At 38.4% G+C, this 16,172-nt stretch overlaps 1 protein-coding gene across 2 annotated transcripts in view; it reads left to right on the top strand.

Annotated features, from left to right (window-relative positions):
* The window catches only part of ALG1 (ALG1 chitobiosyldiphosphodolichol beta-mannosyltransferase), a 488,005-nt gene that overhangs the window by 177,585 nt on the left and 294,248 nt on the right, over positions 1-16,172 (top strand). The window lies entirely within an intron of this gene.

Below are 16,172 nucleotides of genomic sequence, written 5' to 3'. Positions count from 1 at the left end.
CTCTGCGGAGAGCGATGCTGAAAGACTTGACTCTCAAGGTAGTTTTTCTAGTAGCGATTTGCTTTGCTCATCATATTTCAGAGTTGCAAGCTTTGTCCTGTTTGGATCCTTTCCTCCAGATTTCAGATTCGGGGGTTTCTTTGAGGACTGTGCCTTCCTTTCTGCCTAAAGTGGTTTCCACTTTTCATGTCAACCGACAACATCCAGTGGAACTGAACAGACTCAACTCTCCAAGCTAGTAGAGCTTTGAGCTGTACTAAGCATATGCAGAAGCTCCTGCTTTCGTGTTGCCTCAGAAACCTCCTCAGTCTTTTTTTTTTGTCAGAGCTAGAGCATGGATGGTTACTCAGTCTCTTCTCTACAAACTTCATCTTTCTGTTCATTTTCTTTTCTTTTTGTTGCCTCTCTGTCTCACAAACCAACAGCATTTTTCAGTGTTCTTTATTAAAAAATAAATAAATAAATAAATAAACAACAAGGCAAAGGAACAGATCCTTCTGGAACTTCTCTTCAGCATATCTAGTAAGAAGAAAGCCAGGGTAAGTGGCTTTAAGACCTGCATCTGAGGCCAAGTTATGTCCACAACAGATGACCATGATCGCTGTCTTTGTTCTTTGGGGCCCAAGCACAGCCAACCAAACTACCTGGCCTGTAGTTGGATGTCCCCATGGTCTCAATGATCCAGAGCAGCAAAGATACAAGGCCTGCATCAGTCAAGAGTTGCAGTAAATCTTCATCCCAGAATGCAGGGCCCTCTCCCTCCCCAGGTGAGCAGTTGAGCTATAGCTCTTCTGAAATTCCCCCTTCCTCCCAACTGGGACGTGTGGATCAGAAGGATGCCATGGATCGAACACAAAGCAACAATGTTCTGCGGAGCCTCCTGTAATGGCCAGGGAATAGTTAAGGCTACTAAGTGGCATTACATCTCTTTGTTATTCCCACACGCATGTAAACAAACATCTAAACACTGCACTTAGCTGATTTCAACATTTGTAGTCACAGTAAATTGAGTATACATAATCTAAGACTAATAAAAATTGCAATGCACATAAGAGTAAAGTATAATGTAAACAAAAATAAATCAAATGTAATTAGAAGATAAGGTACAAAAAAGTATCTGCATAGAATAAGAAAATAAAAACAGGGAATATATATATCTGTATTTACAATGCAATCCTAAATTTTCTTACTTCCCTGAGATCACCCCATGAATCTCAGTTGTAAGTCAATCTTCACTCTAGGGACACAATGCTGAAGCACAGCATGTCATTGAATGTCTTGCTTTACTGTCAGTATTGAGGTGTTGGTCTTGAGTGCGACATATAGAATATCTCATACTTTGTCTGACATTCCCTCCAATACTCAGCCATCAATCATGCTGTGCACTGTTTTCTTTCTTGTGCATTCCAATCCTAAAACAGACTGGCCCTGCCAGATGTTGGCTCCAAAAGGACAGTGGAATGTGACATATAGGTAACTCAATAATGCAGGTTTCCTGAGAGCCTCCCAGGCTTACCACTAGCACACAAAATTCAGTGGTTTTGTTTTCCAGAAAAGACAGAGAGCTTAACAGAAAACAGAAGCCAAAAAGCTTAAAAATCCCAAATATATATATATATATATTCACAATTTATATAGTTCAGTTAGTGGTTCAATTCTTTGGGGGCCTAACTGGCTTTCTCCATACACTGAATTTTTCAAATTTTCCCTGTCTAATATACTTCCCTATGTGTTGAAGAAGCATAAAATCTGGGACACATCTGCACTGTCACTACTTCTAGCATCAGCACCAATGGATAAGAATGGCTCCTTTTTGCACAATGCATTGATGCAAGCATTAGAGTGCCTGAAGTAAGGTGCATTGGAGCACTTGAAGAATGGTACCATCAACACATGGACCATTGATGCATTCATTGTGCAATGAGTCAATGCACAGAGGAACAGCACATAACCTTTACAAACATCGATGCAACATCTGACACAGGAAGATCCACCAATGCATTTGACTTTTACATTGCTGCATCCCATGCAGGAGAGGCTTCTGAGGCAGTGCCCATGTGGGAATTCTGATACATATCAGTAGATGTGAAAGCTCTACTAGCTTGGAAAAATGAGTCCATTCAGTGCCGCTGGATGATGTCACCCACATATCATGGATAATTCATCCTGCTATCTATGGAAAACACCATTTACAGTTAGCAAACTTGCTTTCCTTTGTAAGATTTTCACAGACTATCTCTACATACTTTCTGTAATGTTCATGTCAAAATCTCCATTATAAATCCCTGAAAATGAGATTCATAATTCCAGGTTGAGCTTTACCTACAGGCAGAATTGTGACACAAGTTCTTAATTTGGGAAGAATACATCTGTATATTTTTATGTGGTTGTTATGGTTACAGTTTTAAGATAAAGCAATTTTAATTCAAAATCAATTTGCTTTTGCCAGTTTATGGCAGGCTCATAATGTCATTTTAATGTGATTTTTTTTTTTTTTTTTTTGCGAATTTCAGCACATCTGTCAGATATCATAGCATCCAAATACTCAGAAATATATGGAAGAGGATTTTACTTTTGTTACTTAGTATCCAACCATTGGAAATTGCTCCCCATGTTCACCATCTGCTGAAAGTTCCAGCATGAAAGATCACATGACTTCCCTTTCTAGTGGAATTTACAGAATGCTGCAGCTTCTTAGGGTAAACTAAGCATCCTTGAAATTGATGCCAGACAGCATGTTCAATTAAGTGTCTGCACATTCATTACTTTAACACCTTTGCTTTGCGTAAGACCTCAAGACATAAGCAGTGTTTCATCCTTCCCAGAAATATCTGTTTTGGGTCAGGAGACTAGAAAGAAAAAAAAAAAAAGGTGAAAATATTAGAAAGGATATGACTAGCAGCCATCAATTCAAAACAGGACCACTTCAAGTCAAAAAAAAATAGGCAGTTGTATAATTTCAACAGATTTTTTTTTTTACAGCCTAGTACATACATAATGCCATATTTCTGTCATGTGTGTGCATTAAAATGATTGTGATCACAAGCCCTTCTAAACAATGTTTGCCATAGCTTAGGCCTAGACTCTTTACTATTAATGCAATAATTATGTGAGAAGGGAAGAACCCCCTGCCTATGACAGCACATATAATGGTAGAATTTAAAAGAACTGTATCTTGAGACATTTCTTTTACATTAAATTGCAAATGGAATGGGGGAAATAGAGAAGTTAATGCTGAGGCTCTTCTTGGATGATCCAAATTGCTGAAGCTAATGCAGGGTTTCAGTGTCGCCGGCTTCAGTAATTGAGCTTCTCGTTTAGGAACAATTATCTGGGTTTAGAAGTATAAATGAGATTATGAGCCCCACTTTAAATTCCTGCGCTGTATAATGCTAATACTAATAATGTGCCTTGTTGAATTTGGACAAAGGTCACCCAATGCAATATTTTCATCTGACAAAAACATTTTATACCAATCGGCAATGTCTCATCAGCAAAGTGGCTTGGGTAATGGGAATTTACATGGCCCAGCAGTGGCTGATGCCCTTATCCAGCAGGTGATCCCTCATGGGGAAGCCCTGGAGCACTAAGAGCCCATCATAAATTTACAGGAAGAGTTATAAGTGCTCTGAACTGCAGGATCTCATCTCTAACTCTAGAATAAACATCTCTTTTTTTCCTGGTAATAGCAGATGACTTTGTGCAGGGGTTCCCAACCTTTCAGGGGGTAAGGATCCCTTTTCAACCTCAAAATATTTAGCGGACTCCACGTACATCCTTTTAATTTTTACGTATATGTAAATGCTATATGGGAAACTGATTAATGTAGTAACAATAATATGCACCCCAGAATCATTTTCCAAAGCAAAATGAAATAAGGAATTGTTTCTAATTATCTGTGCTCCCCCTCCAGCCTTTCCATTATGTTCCCTTTATGATGAATCCTATTTCCCACCTCTACCATGATCGCTCCCAAAGTGCCTTCCCTCCTGCACTGATTTCCTCCACCTATGGGACCTTCCTGTGTGCTGACACCCCCCCCCCCCACTCCACCCCCTCTGTTGTTTCCTCCCTGTAGCCCCCTTGGTCCTGTGACTTCTTCCTGAGGACTCACCTTCCAGTCCTCTCCCATGATGTTTGCACTTCTGCCCTAATGCCTTCCCTTCTGTCCTCTCTCCCTCCTGTGTCCCTTTCCCTGGTTCTCCCCTTCAAGGCCCCCTTCCCGAGTGCTTTCCCTCCTGCCCTTCCTCCATGGCCCCTTCCTGAGTGTCTTGACTCCTTCTCTGGCCCTCTCTCTCTCCTTCCTTCTCCTCATGGCCCCATCCTGAGTGATATTTTATTTATTTGAAAGTATTACCCACCTTTTGGAATAATAAATTCACTTGGGGTATAATAAAATCGAAAGGAAAAACATATATTTTGAAAGAGACTCAACAGTTTTAGTTTGAAGGAGATTTCAATAAGAACTAAACCTGATGTCCATCAATAATAGGACCTCACTAAGCAAAATGTAGAACTGGACTAAACTTGAAATAAGTCAACAACAGGACAAAACACAACACATCTGTTTAACATCAACACAGGACTAATTAGAAAAGAATACAAACATCTCAGTACAACAATAGATTGTAGCAGAATTTTCGAAGTGTTCATATAAATGTAAACCTCTCGGTAAAACTTTGGTTGCAGCAGCACATTTAAGGTATCTCATTCTCTATAGGGTGGCAAGCTGTTCAGAGCATTCTTCTTCTTCCCTCTTAAGGCCTATTCCAAGTCCTTTCACTCCTATCCTCTCCCTCTTCTCCTTGTGATCCCTGCTCCGTATCTTTCAGAGTGCAGCTCCCACTATGGCCCCCTTCCCTGTGACCGCCACCATGGCCATACTACTCCCTCATTATTAGACCAGCAGGACAGCCAGAACACATGTGGCAGTGGCCAGAAATGCTCCTCAGGGTCCTCACCCTGGTGGGGTGGAACAGCAGCTGTTGAAGGTGCTGGAGGCAGCTCTTCCCCCTACTCCTTTCAGCCCATCTTCATTTTCCTTGTAATCAGTTCACTTTTCCAGTTTGGGCTTCTTGAAGCTGTGATCTTTCTCTCCTTGGCATGGGATCAGGCAATGGAATTAGGCACCAGGAGCCTTAGATCAGAGATCCACGGAGGCGAAGTCTGCCTGCTCTACTTCTTAGCAATTATACATTGGTTGCCTCCCTTTTGGCATATCCTAGGTTGGGAACTACCGATTAGTGGATTGGGATGATGATAGATTCTTCCACTTAAGTTCAATACTGATGGAAAATGACTACAATGTAATGCCTATTCAGTGGGCCTTGTAGACTAAGACAATAACTTTAAAACAAATGTGCTTGTGCGCACAAAGCATGTGTGTGGGCACAAGTACAAATATGCTAGAATTTTTAAATCGCCCGTGCAAGTTCATAAGTACTATTTAAAATAAGCCCAGTGCGCGTATGTATGCTCCTCATTTTAAGCAATTACACGAGGAAACGTTATTAGCATATCGTTCCTTAGGAGTTGCTGGCTTTTATACTTGCAAGTGAGCACATTTCAAAACATGTGCATGTGATTGAAATAACCAGTTTGATCTATTGGTCCACCAGTTTGCCCCTTCTATCTCTAGGTCATCAAGACCGCTCTTGTTCTTCAGCTTGCACTCCCCCCAGTTTACTCAGACCCCTCACCCAGTCAGGTTTGGACTATAATTATTATTATTATTTATTTTTTTTGCAGACTTGCACCTGATAAAGATCAAAAGCAAAGATGTGCAAGTACAGAGGTGGCTTCAGGAGTTTGCCACCCCTAGGCACTGTTGCTGCTGTTGCACCCCTAATTAATCACACAAATTAGGGAAAGGCCTGTTTTAAATAAAAATGTTTCCACTTTCTTTTTAAAAGCTCCTTTTAATCACTTGGAGGAGAGAATTGCACATGAAATGGCCAAAAATTGGAAATACTCTTTTATGGATTATCTGCAACCTGTAAACTTTAAATGAGGGTATAGTCAATAACTATTTTTCACTCTGTGAATAGTTAAACTCTGGAATTCATTGCCAGAGGATGTGGTTTCAGCAGTTAGTGTTACTGGGTTTAAAAAAAAGTTTGGATAAGTTCCTAGAGGTTAAATCCATAAACTGCTATTACGATAATTAATAAGCAATAGTAGAGTAGTTTGTGATTTATCTAATGTTTGGGTACTTGCTAGGTACTTATGACTTGGATTGGCCACTGTTGGAAACAGGATACTGTGCTTGATGGACCCTTGGTCTGACCCAGTAAGGCAGTTCTTATGTTCTTAAGTTCTTATGTTCTTATACTGTATAATAACCACTGTAAGGCGTCCAATGTGAAATGCAAAAATACATACAATGACTAAATAGCATTCACCAAACATCTTTCAGATTATCAACATAAACATAGAATTAATGACACCATCATAACACCCAGCAGCCAAGACCTATATTTTTCTAACCAGGAAGACTATAGTCTCAGCACGAGACTTGACACTCGAACCGGTTAATCAATTTTTAGATTGCATGTTAAAACGATTCATACCGTTAGCATGCTCATACATTAAAAATAGCAATCACATGCTGAATTTTTTAAATTCTATACAGATTGAGGAGGAAATGGTGTTGGTTGCGCTTGATATCGAATCACTACATATAGTTATCCCCCAGGAACAAGCTCTCTTTACCATTAAACAAATTCTTTCTGCTTGCCCGCTACCACAAAGAATTCCTACCGATTTCATTATGAGTCTTGCAGAGATTGCTCTTTGAGGGAAGTAATTCGCTTTCTTTTTGGCTCATTTTTTATATGCATAAAAAATTATTATAAAAAAATTCCTGAACTGCCGTGCCCTGAGACCGATGATTATACATGTCACACACAAGCTGTTAGACAAATATAGGTCTTGGCTGCTGGATGGTCTCATTAATTCTTCGCTTATGTTGATAATCTGAAAGTTGTTTGAATGCCATCTAGTTGTACAACCTTTATACAAATCAGGGTTATTATATATACATGTTATATATTTCTACACACTTAAAAAATACATGCATATGTTTATAAAATAGGTAAAGGATGTGTTATCATGGATTCGAGATATTTGCACATATTGAAAAATTTGTGCACAGTTTGTAATGGCCATTCACGGGCCTAAATTGATGTACCGCAGAAATGGTAGGTTCTATGCGCATAGTTTCATCACTTTACCTTCACCCCAGGAATGTCTTTTAAATATGCATAAAAATTCATGCAAATTTGTTTTCTATGTCCTTTTACTTGCACATCTAGGCAAGTTTCAAAAAGCCAATTTACATGCAAAAAAATACATTTTACATGTGTGATTGCTTTTGAAAATCAGGCCCAAAACACAATTTTTACAATGGAATGAAAAAAGTCAAAATAGAAATTTTTATTTTGACTATGTAATGTATTAGAAATGAATGTGCATGATGTTAAAAGGTTCAGTGTAACAATACATCTTCTTATGCATATTAAGTATAATTTTCTAAAATATTCATAAATGTAAATGCTGTACTGTTGAATATGGCTAGAATATGCAGACCTACAGCAAGCTATCTTATTATTTCATTATGGAGGTAGTGTCTTCACATGGTTTGTCTTGCACATGCCATGACCAAAATTAATCTCACTTTTAAACTAGGGTATATTGAGTACAATCTCAGTCTCTTCAAATTTGCTACTGTTTGCTTAATACTTGCATTACCTTCTGTATTATATTGTACACAGGCAACTTATTGAGGTGTGCTTAGAAATTATTTTTATTCAGGCCTGTAACCTGCATTATACAGCCAGAAACTAGACTTCAGTCCCAATAGAACTGAAATGCAATTTGTTCAATTCATGATATTTAAATAAATGAGTGGTCTGTAATATGAACACTGTACTGAGCTTTACAGGCGGTGTACAAACACAGAAGTTGAAACATTTCCTGCAGAAGTAATGTGCTGCTAAGCCGTCAATCAGTTGCACAGTGCTTCTATGTGGAATGTCTTCCTAGGACACTGGAGCAAAGAGTACTCATTATATGAAATGAATGTTATATTGTAACGGACATTTTATATTTTTCATAAAGATGTTTGCCTGGCAAAACCTCACAACGCAACACAGTCAATGAATTTAACGTGTTACCAGATGTTATTACTGACTTCTGCATCAATGCAGTGGCCATAAAGGGAGGATTTCCTGTGAGCAGTGGCAAGGAGTGACTTATAAAGGAAGTGGTGCACTGATGCATCAATGCTCTGTACCCTTTTAATTCTCTCTCCATTATTTCCTGATCTCTAAACTTCTGCTTATTTAATTTCCTTGCATTAATTGGGATCTACACTTGTGGTGCCAGTGCAAACCCAGGTCTTCTCTCCTGCAAAAGTGTTGGCTTCTCCAGTAGGTGCATTCCTCTGCTTTCGGTCTCTCAGATTCAGCATCCATCCTCTGCCTGATTCGCGTCAGGGACTGAACATGCAGCTCTGCTCCCCTCTCTCTCATTTTTCGTAAGGATATCCAACAGCTTTAGCAGCAGCTTTCCTCTGTCTTCAGTCATCTCCAATGTGATGCCCTAGTGCTTCTGTTCTAACCTTTTATACTGCTGCTGGATTCATGTAAGGGCTTCACCTGGCTATGCAGTAGCACAGCTTATTCTTCTAACTGGGGACTTAGGGATTTAAACTTTGAAATCTGGTCCAAACCAGGCACTCAAAGCTAAAGGTGAACCCTATTAAGCAAAGTTGGTCAAATCCACCAACTCCTTCCTCTACCCTGCCACACAGCATTCCCACAGCAGTGCTTCTTGGAGCCAAAGTGACCGAATCAGTTTCATTTCAGTGTTGCTACTCTGTGATGCTGCTGTTGGTGCACTCCATCCATGTGACCCTTCATCACCAGTGCAGTGCTTTCAGAGTAGTTGCTTCAACTCATTGCTCCACAGCAGAGGGGAGAAAGACGCCTCTTGGGCTGCTGCACCCCAGAGATCGAATCGCACACTGGACATAATTTCACACAAATGTATATCTCATTCCTTTACTTTCAGGTATTTTATACGTGAAGCAAGTGCACGATCAATTTTTCACCACTAACTGAAAGCTTTTATGCAACATTCATACCATTGTGATCAATTTGTTTTTAATATACTGGCATACGTGATGTACTTAAGGAAAAAAAATTGCCATCTTTTTCTTCATAAAGTACATTACAAAACACAATTATTATTTTTGCAGTGAGAGTCTGACTCTGAAGGGAAGAGATTAGGTGGCATCACTCATACCAGTGCGATAAACAGGAGACAGGAATATGTTCAAAGCAAACATCTTCCTCTCCTTTCATGGATACTTGTGTCATCTTTTATTAATAGGATGCATTACATGCTTTTTATGAATGAATCTTCTCAATCAGTTAATCTTAACACTGGCGTTCCTCAAGGATCTGCTTTATCAGCTGTTTTGTTTAATATCTATTTGGCCCCGATTACAAAATTACTTGTCACAACATGCGGTAGGTACAAGATCTATGCTGTTGACATACAATTTTGTATCCGCATTTGTCCGACTTGGAAAGAAATTGTAGATTGTTTACAACTTTGTTTTTCATAGATTCAATCTTGGTTACATTGCAATAAGTTGACTTTGAACAAGCTGAAAACCAAATTCCTGGTTTTAAAACAACCCTATTCTTTGAAGGTTTATCCTTCTGTCTTCTTTGGGAAATTGTATATTTGATCCATCTGATTTTATTAAAAGCCTAGGCATTTTAGTTGACTCTCACCTTTCTTTTAAACCACAAATTAAAGCCGTTATTCGATCTGGTTTCTGTAAGTTATGAGTGATTGCTGGTCACCTGCTGATTTTCAAATGGTCATTCAAGCTGTAATCTTTCCCGTGATTGATTATTGTAATAGCCTTTATTTCGGATTACCTGCTTCTACATTACAACCTTTGCAGCTACTTCTCAACTCTGCAGCCCGCCTGCTTACTGGTACTAAACGAAATCAGCATATTACTTCAGTTTTGACAGATTTACATTGGTTGCCCATTAAACGGTGCATTGCTTACAAAGTTAGTAAGCTAACCGCTAAACTGCTGAACCCAAACAGTTGTTCATGGGCAAACGCTTTATTAGAAGTGTACAAGCCATCTAGAGTGCTTTGATCATCTCAGCGGGGCTTGTTAGACATCCCCTCAGTTAGACTTGCTCATCTTTCTTCTACCAGAGACTCTGCCTTCTCAGGAGCAGCCCCAATGTTTAAGGAACTCTTTACCAATTGAATTGAGAATGAATCCTTGTGGCAAAATATTTAAGACTATGCTTAAGAACTTGTTTTTGCAATAGGCTATCTAGATGATCAGGCATTTGATACAGATGATACCATAATAATTTAACTGTTTTGTATTTGTTAGAACAATGTTTTTATATTTGTTTGTTTAATTTTTTATGCAAATTATTTTATGTATGTTTTATCTTGTCCATCATTTTGGCCTTTTTAGTGTGAGGAGATTAATAAATTCATTCATTCAGTCATCTTCATGCTTGACTAATTTTACTTCTGCTGATTTGCAACAGCAAAAACAAAATCGAAAATAGTGATTGCCCATGCTAGATACACGGTTTCCCAAAGAAGGACAGATTTATGACTTTCAGTTGAGAATACCATCAAATATGATAGATGTGGAGAAGTGGTTTGTTTGGTTTTTTTTTTACCTCATAAAGAAATGAGAATAAAGTTTACTGGTGCCAAGAGAGTTGGATTTTATTCTGTATATACTTGCATAATGCTTTTATGAGCAGCAGTAGGCAGGGAGATAAATGCAGCATCACAAATTCTCAATGCCTTCTACTGAATCTTGTCAAGTTTGTCCTTTGCACCACATACCTGGCTGACTGCCATAATCAAATAGACTGCTGAGGAAATAAAAGGAGTAGTAAAATAGTATTTTGTCCAGAGTCCCTAGGATAGTCACCTGCAAACATTTCCCCTTATCTTACGCTATAATGTTTAGCAATGTTTACTACTTTCAAGCAACATGGGTAGTTCTCCTAGCTTTGAAAAACATAGAATTATGATTGAAAGGAAAAAGACTAGGATAAGAGAGGTGGTGTGGAAGTTGTACTGATATAAGTCAATCATTTGTTTCATCACATTACTTCAAGTACACAGTAGTGATGCAAGTAAATTAACAATTGAACTTGGAATGCTGCACTTTATCATGTCAAGCTGAAGCCACTGATTTCATAGGCTATAATAGTAACTTCTAATACATTAATATAACATTAGTGTAAAAGGGACACTAATTTTCTGCTCCTTACTAATATGGCAGCAGTGGCCTCTTAACAGGTATGGTTACCAGTAGTTGGTGTCAGAGGTCTCAACAGACCCTGCCATGACAGTGAGGGCAGCATAGATAGGCTTGTTTAGGGAGGTTTTGTTCTCCCCAGTTTGAGATACTCCTGGTTTAGTAAAATTCCTGTGCCCGTGTGAGTGTGGAGGGTCTTGAAAATGCCTTTCCAACAGGAAGGTGCAAATGGAGTCTGTGCCTCTCCCACTGTTGAGGTGCTGGTGGTGGGTCTTTCCCTGCACAGGGAAAGAAACTGGAAAGGTGCCATTCCCAGGAATGTTCCTGTCTTGGGAAGGTGGCTGGGACCCAAGGTTAGGGATGCCCAGGTCTTTAAGGAGGGAAGGAATTTTTGGGTTTAAAAGGAAAATCCTGAGAAGTGTTCCTGTAAAAGTCCTAAGTTTTGGAGTTCCAAGGATGAGAGATTGCTTCAGACAGAGTAGTTGCACCAGTATGGAGTAGCAGAGGATTCTTTTTTGGGAGTGAGAAGGAAGTGTGCCTATCAAAGAAAAGTCCTACGGAGTTTCTGATTGACAAAAGGGATCAGCCAGAGGCTGAGAGAAGTTTCAGAGGGATGTAGGGGATGCTAGTAAACACTGAATACCAACAGCCATTAAGAGAAAAATAAATCTTTAGTTTTTATCATAAAATATCTTATGAGCAGAGTAAGCTATTACATTCTGTTAAATGTTACTACCCCTAATAGGTTATGTTTGTCTGCATAACATTTTTCCAAATTAAAATTCTTATTTTACCTCACATTTGCTAATAAGACTGTATTTTTGTAAGTCATATGATTTCTTGTAAATTGAGCATAGAAGATAAAAATGAAACTTATTGCTGACCTTTGACATACTGATTAACCTTTGGCATACGTTTAGCATTTCAACAGTCTTGGCTTGTGCTGTTGTTGTTTTTCTGTTTCTCCATTGCCAGTAACTAGTCTGTCTTGACAGAGAACCCTCTCAAAGCACATTCAAACACAGGTTACTTGGAAAGACCATGGGAGGATGATCCCTGCTAAGGGCATGAGGCATTTTGATGATATGGCAGACTGAGATGTTTTTCTTTGTACTATGGACTTTATTTTTCTGAACAGATTGGTGTTCTAGCCATTGGTGTATCACACTAGACTTTGTTTTCCCTGTCTTCACCACCAGTAAAATATATAGTGTTAATTTTCAGTGACTGAACTGTTGAGCAGAAGAGAAAATCCTAAGGGCCTTGAAAAAAAAGATCTTTTTGCCCCATCCAGGAATCTGCAGGAGGTCATGGGACCTACCCAAGGCTATGATGCTGCCAGTGAGACCTTGTGCCCAAGAGTGGATCGGGATGACGGCTACATTAAATTACCAAATAATTTCATGGCAAACATGCAACTGATGCATAACCATGCTTTCTAATATTTTTGTTTAACAACAACAAAAAAAAGACTTTATTCATCATGCCCAGTAGACCTGTACCGTCTAACTCTCTCCCTCTGCAGGAATCTAGGTTTGCAGGACAAAGTGATAATAAACTACTGCTGAACCATGGCCACCTTATACCAGTTACCTGCAGTCAAATGTTTTGTACTGTAATTGACTCACCGCACTTAAAAGCAGTAGTTTTCAAATTACAAAATATATTCCTGAAATTCAAAAACAGCATAGGGTCACTTTTTTGTGAGGAGGCTCTTATTTAGGTTAGAGTTTGAAAGCATTCCGCCTTTTGACATTTGAATTGTTCAGGCTTTTCAGCTACAAAGAATGGCACCTAGAAACCATTTCAAGTCCTTGCTTTCTATACCTCCTTGTCCTATTACTTCCTATCTCACATTTAACACACACAAAGATTTCATGACACTTGATAATGTGCTTTCTTCCCATAAGAATTTTGTTCTAATTTGCATTTTTGAAGCTTTGAATTCTCAGTACAGGATTAGTAATTATCTTTTCGTATACATCCTTTGCGGAGAGATTTGAATACATTTCCTTTTTCATAATTGCTTGCACCCTCCTACATTGGCTGCCATGCTTTACTGTTATTTCTGTCTAGACGGTATTTAAAGGTCTTGGATCTCTAATCTCTAAGCTCCACCTCATCAGCTTATTGAAATCGTGTTCATTTATTGCATTAAACCAACCAATTTAGTGTAATCAGTAATGTCAGATTAATCAGACTGCCTCGAAAGCAGCTAGCCAAAATACACTCTTTTTTTCTGATGTCTATTATTTCCCCCTGTAATTTTTATTTGAGTAAAACTGTAGAAGTCCCTAATTCTCTACTTCTGTTTAAATAATGTTACCAAATAAATTTACAATGGCATCTGTAGCTGGTGGTGTTGCTAGCTCAACGACCAACTGTTATGACGTGGAACTCATTTCTGCAGGGCATTTGCAGGTAAATAGACCTTAGGTTCACGAAGGCATTAGGAAAGGGCTGGCCCCTGTGGTTCAAGCCATGGCTTAAATCCTTTGTCTGTCTGCCTGTTGGTGCTGGGCAGAGGTAGCACGCTCAGATCCAGGGAAGGAGGAGAGCTGCCTCGACACTGTTGAAAATCCTACTACCAACAACTGATACTAAGGATGCACCTTGCAGGAAGGTGCCCTTCTGGTCCTGGGGCTTATAAAGGTTCCTGTAGTTCCTTAAGCACAACATTCAGGGAGGGACATCTCAAAGATAAAGGACCATGAAAGGTAAAAACCAACAAAAATTGCTTAGACAAATTTAGCGGAGAGAGAACAATCATAGGCTAACTAACCCCTTCTGTGCCCTTAGAACTTACATCCTGCTATGTTCCTGAGACCATGATTTATGCAGGTCTATTCACAGTAGAATATCAGTGCTGGTAACAACTTTGATCTGGCTAACTTGTAATTATATTATTATTATAAATAAATAGATTATTACAGTTACTTCTCTATTCTGCTGCAAGACTATTCTCTGGTTCTAGTCAATTTGATCACATTACACATGTTCTTACTAAAATGAAATGGCTGTCTATTTGAGAGCACATTCAGTACAAAATTGCAATGACTGCCTTCAAATTGTTATGTACAGACTCTTGTACATGGTAAATGCTATGCTGAGGATTTACAAGCCTTCCCATGAATTAAGATCATCTCAACGTGGTTTACTAGATGCCCCCTCCTTATGTCACGTTCGCCTTGCCACAGCTAGAGATACAGTGCTCTCTGCAGCTGTGCCTATTTTATGGAACTCACTACCTATAGATCTTCGCCTCCAAAATAATGTAAAAAAATTCAGACTCCTTCTGAAAGGCTTCTTATTGCAGCAGACTTTTTGTTGATTTTAGGTTTCCTTTTGTTTTTTTGAAATTGTTTATTTTATATTTTTATTGTTAGACTATTTATTTGTTTTATTTTGATTATGGATGGGGTTTTTTTATTGTAAATAGCTTAGGTCTTCGTGTGTTAGGTGATTAATAAATTTTAAATAAATACAAATACAGAGAGAATTACTTTATTCTCAACTAGCAATTAGTGTTTTCTTGGTTAAAATGTTAATTACTTTAGCTACTTGTTAAAATTTTTTGAAAAGCCTTTTGACTGGCATTTAGCATCTCATCTGCTATGATGCAAATAGACTTAGCTGATAGTCTAGAATTGTTTGCCCATTCTCTTTTCAAAATAGCATTCTGTATGATTCTGGAAATTTAATGTGACTGTACATATCTCTGCCTCCATGAGAAGCTAAACCAGTAATGAAATCTAAAAGAAAACAAAAATAGATTTTCTAGGAAAAGTAAGTATTGTTTGACTGTTTAATTTGAAAAGCAGTGTTCCCAATACTATGGCCACCGATGGCGGCATCAAACCATTTTGCCATCATAATCCATGACGATTAATAGTAACCTCACAAGAGTGCTAGTAGTCATTTCTGTATTTTAAAATATTTTTGCTCAAGATCTTTTAGGTGCACCATTTAATAACTTAGATTCCTTTGTGCAAGCTGGGACCACTATCTGGAAGTAAACTCACTGCAAGAACTGTCAAAGACTGCCAATTAAAATCATTTTATTTTAGTTTAGAATTTTGGTTACTTGCTCCCCTCTTATTTTTTACTAATAATATCTTTTAATTTGGAAATATGGACCCTCGGGAAAGACAGCAAGTGCCTTACCTGTTTGTAGTGTTGTCAAAACTGAAATACACAATAGGAAATCTTTGTAACTCCCTAACATATGGAAGCTTGCAGAACAATCATTTGTTGCATGCTCCTTAAAATTGTCATAAACCTTCATTCTGTCTTAATATATTAAGAGAAGTTATTCTAAATATATGTGAGTGTTGGCAGAAAACCTTTTGAATTACATTCATTATTCTCATTGTGTTTGAAGACTAACAACTGAATATCTGCACCAGTGGAAGAACAATATGATTGCCAATAATTTTGGCATGTTTTATTCTCTGTCATTTAAGTCCTTTATTTTTTGGTACAGATCATCAAAACTTTGATTGGCTTTATCAAAAGCCTTTCTTCTCAACTGCTGGCTTACATTCACTTTTCCCTGTGACAGAGCTTTGTTTTCAAAGGAAATTTAATTTTGTGCTTATTGGAAATATCTTACACATTTGTTTCATAGTTGTGGTAACCATCAGCCCCAAATGTGCACCCATTCTAAAAACTCAGCCTGTCATCCGGGGCATCCATTAGGTTTAGAAATTAAAGTGGAAGAAATAATAGTAGCTCAGACTTCTGTCAGAGTAAAATGCTGACAAGGGCTAGAACTGGGGTCAACACAGAGTTCAGGATGTGAATCCTAAACTTCAGGCCAGCCGGGAATCTGAAGCAAGCAGAA

The sequence above is a fragment of the Rhinatrema bivittatum genome, chromosome 14 (assembly GCF_901001135.1).
Source record: "Rhinatrema bivittatum chromosome 14, aRhiBiv1.1, whole genome shotgun sequence".
Classification (NCBI taxonomy): domain Eukaryota; kingdom Metazoa; phylum Chordata; class Amphibia; order Gymnophiona; family Rhinatrematidae; genus Rhinatrema; species Rhinatrema bivittatum.
This window is presented reverse-complemented; position numbering and strand designations above follow the sequence as displayed.